The following is a 6,000-nucleotide window of genomic DNA, read 5'->3' on the forward strand; positions in this document are numbered from 1 at the left end:
AACTAACTGAGGGAATGAATAAGCACGGAAGCGCATTAAAAAGACGAGGACGGACGGAGTCGCAGGACATTATTTTTATGAATACCCAGGTTGCGGACGGAGGAGGGACCGGCAAAAAAGGGTAAAGTGCACAGCTACCCACCCTCATATATATATATATATATATATATATATATATATATATATATATATATATATATATATATATATATATATATATATATATATATATACATATATATATATGTATATATATATATATATATATATGTATATGTATATATATATATGTATTTATATATGTATATATATATACATATGTATATATATATATATACATATATATATATATGTGTGTGTATATGTATATGTGTGTATATGTGTATATATATGTATGTATATGTGTATATATATACATATATATATACATATATATACATATATATATATATATATATATATATATATATATATATATATATATATATATATATATATATATATATATGTATATGTATATGTATATGTATATGTATATGTGTATGTGTGTGTGTATGTTCCGGTAATGCTTCACCATGTCATGCTCCCAATTTTGTGGGCACAGTTTGGAGCTGGCTCCTTCCTCTTAGAGAATGACTGTGCAAAAGCCCACAAAGACAAGGTCCATAAAGAAATGGATGATATGAGTCATGAGTCATGTGTGGATGAACTTGACTGTCCTACGCAGTGTCTTGACCTCAACCCGATAGAACACCTTTGAGATGAATTAGAGGTGCGACGGAGAGCCAAGCTTTCTCGTCCAACATCAGTGGGTGACGGCACAAATGTGCTTCTGGAAGAATGGTTAAAAAATGCCATAAACACACACTTAAACCTTGTGGACACGCTTCACATAAGAGTTTAAGAAGTGAAAATTGCAAAGGGTGAAAGGGTGTCACTTAACCTTTAAATTCATATATGAGTCAAGGCAGGTGAGCAGAATTTATTTAAAAAAAAAAAATTCAAGACAGACACGGTAAAGCTTGGACTCGCACCCAAAACTCAGTTCTCCAATCGTGTTGACGACAGCGAACAATTTGATCCAAATGGGAAATTGTTAATGGGGTGGATTTACAGCTCTTTATCTTCACCATATTTTGTGCAAAGTTCTTTCTCTGAAAAAAATATCTATCTATTTATTATACTTCAATACATTAAAAAAACTAAATAGATAATTTGATTGATAATAGAAACATATATTTGCAATATTAATTTATCTTTCACGTGTAAATTAATTTGATTTGATTTATGGTACATAGTCCGGGATTATTTATTTATTGGACCAAATATTGGTTCCAAAATTTATATTTTTAAAAAATGCATCTTGTTATTGATACATATGTTAATTAAAGGCATTGATCTCCATCCATAGAGTTGAAACATTTAACATGATACAACCAGAGCTGGGCAATTGACCCTTTTTTGCCGGTCCGTTTTTTTGCAACCCTCCACCCTTGACCTGGGTACCCTTCCGGCCGCGACCCTCCGGCCATATTCATAAACATTGTCATACCTGCTACAACCATAAAGAGACAGAGATGACTAGACTATGCATTTAATTTTATTGCCAAACTATTTTGCTTTTGCAGCAGCAACGAGCTGCGTGCTGTATCCTCTCTCTCCTCTCCGTGTGGGAAACTGTATGTCATCGCAACATGTGACATAATGGACCGGATCAGAGCAGCAACAATTCCTGATGTTTGCGTGGCATGTGTTGCAGACCTGTCGCCAACAGCACAATGCATCGGTCACGTGAATCAATGCGGCAGTTGTCGCTCGCGCCGACGCGGGAGTAGAAAGAAGCCTAAACAGAAGCCTTTCACAGAGTAGGCTGAGATGAAATTTGGCCGACTCGCGACCACGTCAAACGCATGAGGGACGATTAGTGGACCGGACTAAAATCCTTTTCCGGCCATGCTTAGTCCAGCCATTTTTTTAAATTTGTCGACAAACCCCCCCGCCACCCCAAAAATGGGCATCCGGCCGGGCCGGACGGTCCGACCGGTCTGGCCCAGGGACGGACTGCCCAGCTCTGGATACTACACTATATAGTTAAAGATCCTCATTGCAAGTTAACTTTACCAGCTATGGTTGCACCCTTCCATTTTCTTTTCAAAATGTCAAAAGCATTATTAAGTCAATTAATCACAGATTATAAAAAAAAGTAACAAAAGTAATAGGTAACATATTACTCTACACAGACGGTAGTAGTGTGAAAAATATGACATTTCAGAAGTAACTTGCCCAACACTGTAAATAAGTGATCAAATACAAATATGTCCTAGCATGCAGTGCACTATATTGTGAGAAGCTTGTAAGATCACATAACGCAACAATTAGAAATTCTCCAGATGTGAAGGTCGCACTGACCTACTTCCGGTACAAGTGGGTCAGTTCAAGATAGACAAGCGTGTGACAGTTAATATCAGCGGTGGCCTGCCAGTGCTTCAGGCTACCAATCACTTCAAGGAGCCATTTCATGAGGCTCATGAGGATGATTTAATGTAGACTGACCAAAGCCAAATGAGGTCATGCTTTTAAATACTGATTACAGGCAACAGTATTTCCTGCTGGATGGTGATTATTTCTACACATGCGTACGGGTACGTGTGTTTCACACTAATGTTCTATTTGCAAAACGTCCTGCAGAATGACTCAGTTTTATTGCCAGACAGAAGACCTAGACAGGCTGAAGTTAGAAGAAAAGGTTTTTTGAAAACCCAAAACGGCCTAATTTCTCTCACAAATTCTAATCTCTGTCAGCGTGTGTGCTTGGGCATACTTGAGCATTCACAGCATGCATAGCCTCTCCCTAAGTGTCAATAAAACAGCTTAGCAGCCGTACAGACACACTCCCACAATAAACGTAAAAGAGGACAGGAAGTGCTGAGTCGACAGTCTGATGTATTGTTTTAGTGGAGAAATATGATGAGCGAAGAGATTTGTCGTTCTGGACCAGGCTTTCAGGGCCTGTTTTTAATGAGTGGAAAATGAAGGCTCGAGAGCTGAATTTGCATGGAGGGCTTGGAAACTAATCATGAATCCCAGTAGGCAGTGGAAAAGAAGCTGGCAGGAACTCAAAGATGCAAGATTTACTTTCTGTCAACACAAAGTTTTCGCACGTGCATTGAGAAGGAGAAAGTTTCATGACATAATTTGTATGGTTAAAGTCAGAGCTTTCATTTTTGCAATTGCTGCATCGGCACATTTGCTCTCAGCACCTTCCATTTAAAGGGTGTTGTTAACCGTGCGTTGTTTGACTATGATGTCACTCTTTAGGCACACTCATTGTGTCACAAGCAAAGATTGTTAATTGTGGAGACCGCATTGAGTTGGAATGATGTCATAACTTCTTTTCCTGATACTCTGTCAAGAAAACAGCGGTATGACTGGCTGTTAATCTCATTATCACATTAGCATCGTTTGACCACATTTGGCGATAAGCAGGAGCTACAACTCATAGCAAATGAGATCCAGTAATAACCCGAGTCTCCTGTAATAGCAGAGCTTTCTCGCAGTACTTGGAGGCTCAGATTGTCCTGCATCTCCTGTCATGGAACGACATCCAAATCTGTTTTCTTTAAGTAAGAATGATTTCCCGGGAAGAATTGCTCCAGTGAGGTCAAGTGGAATACGATAAAGTACGGTGGAATTCGGAAGAGCATGCAAGCACTTGAATTAACTGGGTGTAACTGAACAGGGTGATGGCAGATTGTGTAAACGAGAGAATAAAAATGACTCCATTGCGTCAGTGCGCAAGCCATTCCATAAGAGCATTTGTCACTGACTAGACTTTGTGCTTAGCTCGCATTATCCGCTCATCCCAAAGGTGTTTGAGGGGTGAAACTCCTCCACAACTCATCGTCCGAGCAGGCCTATATAGACCTGAAATAGGCCTTCCTCAAAGTGTTCACACAAAGTTAAAAGCATAGACGTGCCATGCATGTCATTGGATTGGTTAGCTGTCCAACGGCCTGTGTATTTTTTTTACTAACTGCATCATCCACTGACCTGTTTGTGTGGTCGGCAAACTGTAGGGGGTCCAGCCGGAGTCTTGTGATGACCTTTGGGTGGTCCAGCATGAGACGTTCAAAGGACTTCAGGACCGCAGATGTCAGAGTGACAGACCTGTAGTCGTTCAGTCCCAGTATTAGAGGTTTCTTGGGGACTGGGGTAATGGTGAAGAGTTTGAAGCGGGATGGGACTTCACACAGCTCCCAGGATCTGTTGCAAGTCTACATGAAGACTAGCTGTTCAGAGCAGACTTTCAGGCAGGCGAGGGAAACATGGTTGGGCGCAGCTGCTTTGTTGCTTGAAGAGCCGTCTCACGCCCTGTTTGTGAATAGTCAAACCATCGGGGTTACCATCTCGTGAATCAACACATCATAAATCGAAAATTCTTAAGACATGAACTAGACTGGGGAAAGAGAATCACTTATGAACCTGACATTGTGCAAAATCTCCTTTCTGTTCAACTTTTTTTGGGATCACTTATATGATGTGAATGTACTGCAGTACTGGGGATTATACAAACAAGTAAAATGGTTCACCATTATTATTAGTCCATCCAGTAGATATTTTTAAGAACACATTACATCCTGTTTTTCTCCTGTTGCATAGTTTTTTCTGGTTTGTTTGGCTTCCCCGAGCTGGCCCGAAACCACACAACTATATTGATTTTTCTCCTCCAACTCAGTGGATTCAGACCACTTTGATTACCTTACTTTGTAGAACAGATGTAAATAGGTCTGCCTTGAAAATGAACTAATTCTTGAGGTTTGGCACTGGGTTTTTGACACAATTATACCAGGAATAATATTATCTGAACTTGAATCTGTAAAAAAATATATATATTTACAATCTGCAAAACGAGACCTTTAAATCTTCTGTTAATGTAGAAGCCAATAATATGATCACAACATAGCACTCACACACTCCACCATCACACGTTCCTATCCCTGAATGACATCCATTAATTTGTAAGCACATTCTGTAAAGTGTGTTTCCAAATTTCTGTACTCAGGTCCGTGCCACAGTGAAGGACAAGAAGAATTTCATCTATATTTTACCGTGAAATGAAGCCATACATGCTTAGGTCTGCAGCAGGTATTGCAATTAAATAATAAATAAATCTCCTACATGCTGACAAGGATCGCAGAGATTTAGGACAAAAAGGAAATCCGGTGCATGTGCATCTGTTCGCTAGCTCAACTCAGCGGATGTCTGAGTGTGTGGCTGGCTTTCATATCTACCAGCCAAGAACTTCCAATATTCTTATGGGACAGTTCAAGGTAGATTTAGCACAGTCACAGCAGATCAATATTCATTTTATTATGTCATAAAAGCACATCAGCAGCACATGCTGCACTTCTTTTTTGCTTTGCGTTTGAACGGTTACATAACACGAGCCTCCCCCTATATCTTATAGCAGAAGATCGCGTTGTGGGGGCAATAAACTCCTCTGTTCTTGTTCTGGGGAGACCGTCCTCTGGGTCCACTGCTGCTGACTATTATAGCGCTTCAGAGGGGAGTAGTTGAGCCAGCCAACAGACATAGGTTCTCCACAATAAAACCAAGAACCATTGTAAAGATTGCTGTAAATGTATGCCCCTCATGATTTACCTTTTCTTCTATTGTGCAAGGTGTATATATAGGGACCATATTGAGTCAAACTCACCCCTGTGAGTCTGTAAAAGCAAATAGAGGGTAATTCCAACCTTTAACATCTTACACATATGGCTTTGGTAGCACAACATAATCACATTCATGATAATTTGCAGTTTATTTGATTAATGAAATGTATATTTATTTTGCTTGTAGGGATCAAACGGTCCATTGATATATTGTGATGAAATTTCATACAGATAGTATTAAAATTTCAACTTTTAGTGTCTCTGATTGTTCTGTAGTGGGTGCAGGACGAAGCGAGGTGCTATTGATGTGCTCATTATGTTGACATAA

The 6,000-nt window shown here is 39.5% G+C and overlaps 1 long non-coding RNA gene across 3 annotated transcripts in view; it reads right to left on the minus strand.

The window, feature by feature from the left end:
- The window catches only part of LOC147137773 (uncharacterized), a 34,355-nt gene extending 29,059 nt beyond the window's left edge, over window positions 1-5,296 (minus strand). For 2 of the 3 annotated variants that reach the window (XR_015089426.1, XR_015089425.1), the window contains exons 1-2: window positions 5,109-5,296; window positions 4,051-4,371 (exon numbers count right to left, since the gene is read on the minus strand). This is a non-coding gene — a long non-coding RNA (uncharacterized LOC147137773). Of the gene's footprint in view, window positions 1-544; window positions 833-4,050; window positions 4,372-5,108 lie in introns of those variants that run through there. The other variant, XR_015089427.1, reaches the window with a different exon arrangement.
- Between the last annotated feature and the right edge of the window lie 704 nt (window positions 5,297-6,000).

The sequence above is a fragment of the Filicampus tigris genome, chromosome 13 (genome assembly GCF_054856515.1).
Source record: "Filicampus tigris isolate MCC_2025a chromosome 13, RoL_Ftig_1.0, whole genome shotgun sequence".
NCBI classification, from domain to species: Eukaryota; Metazoa; Chordata; class Actinopteri; order Syngnathiformes; family Syngnathidae; genus Filicampus; species Filicampus tigris.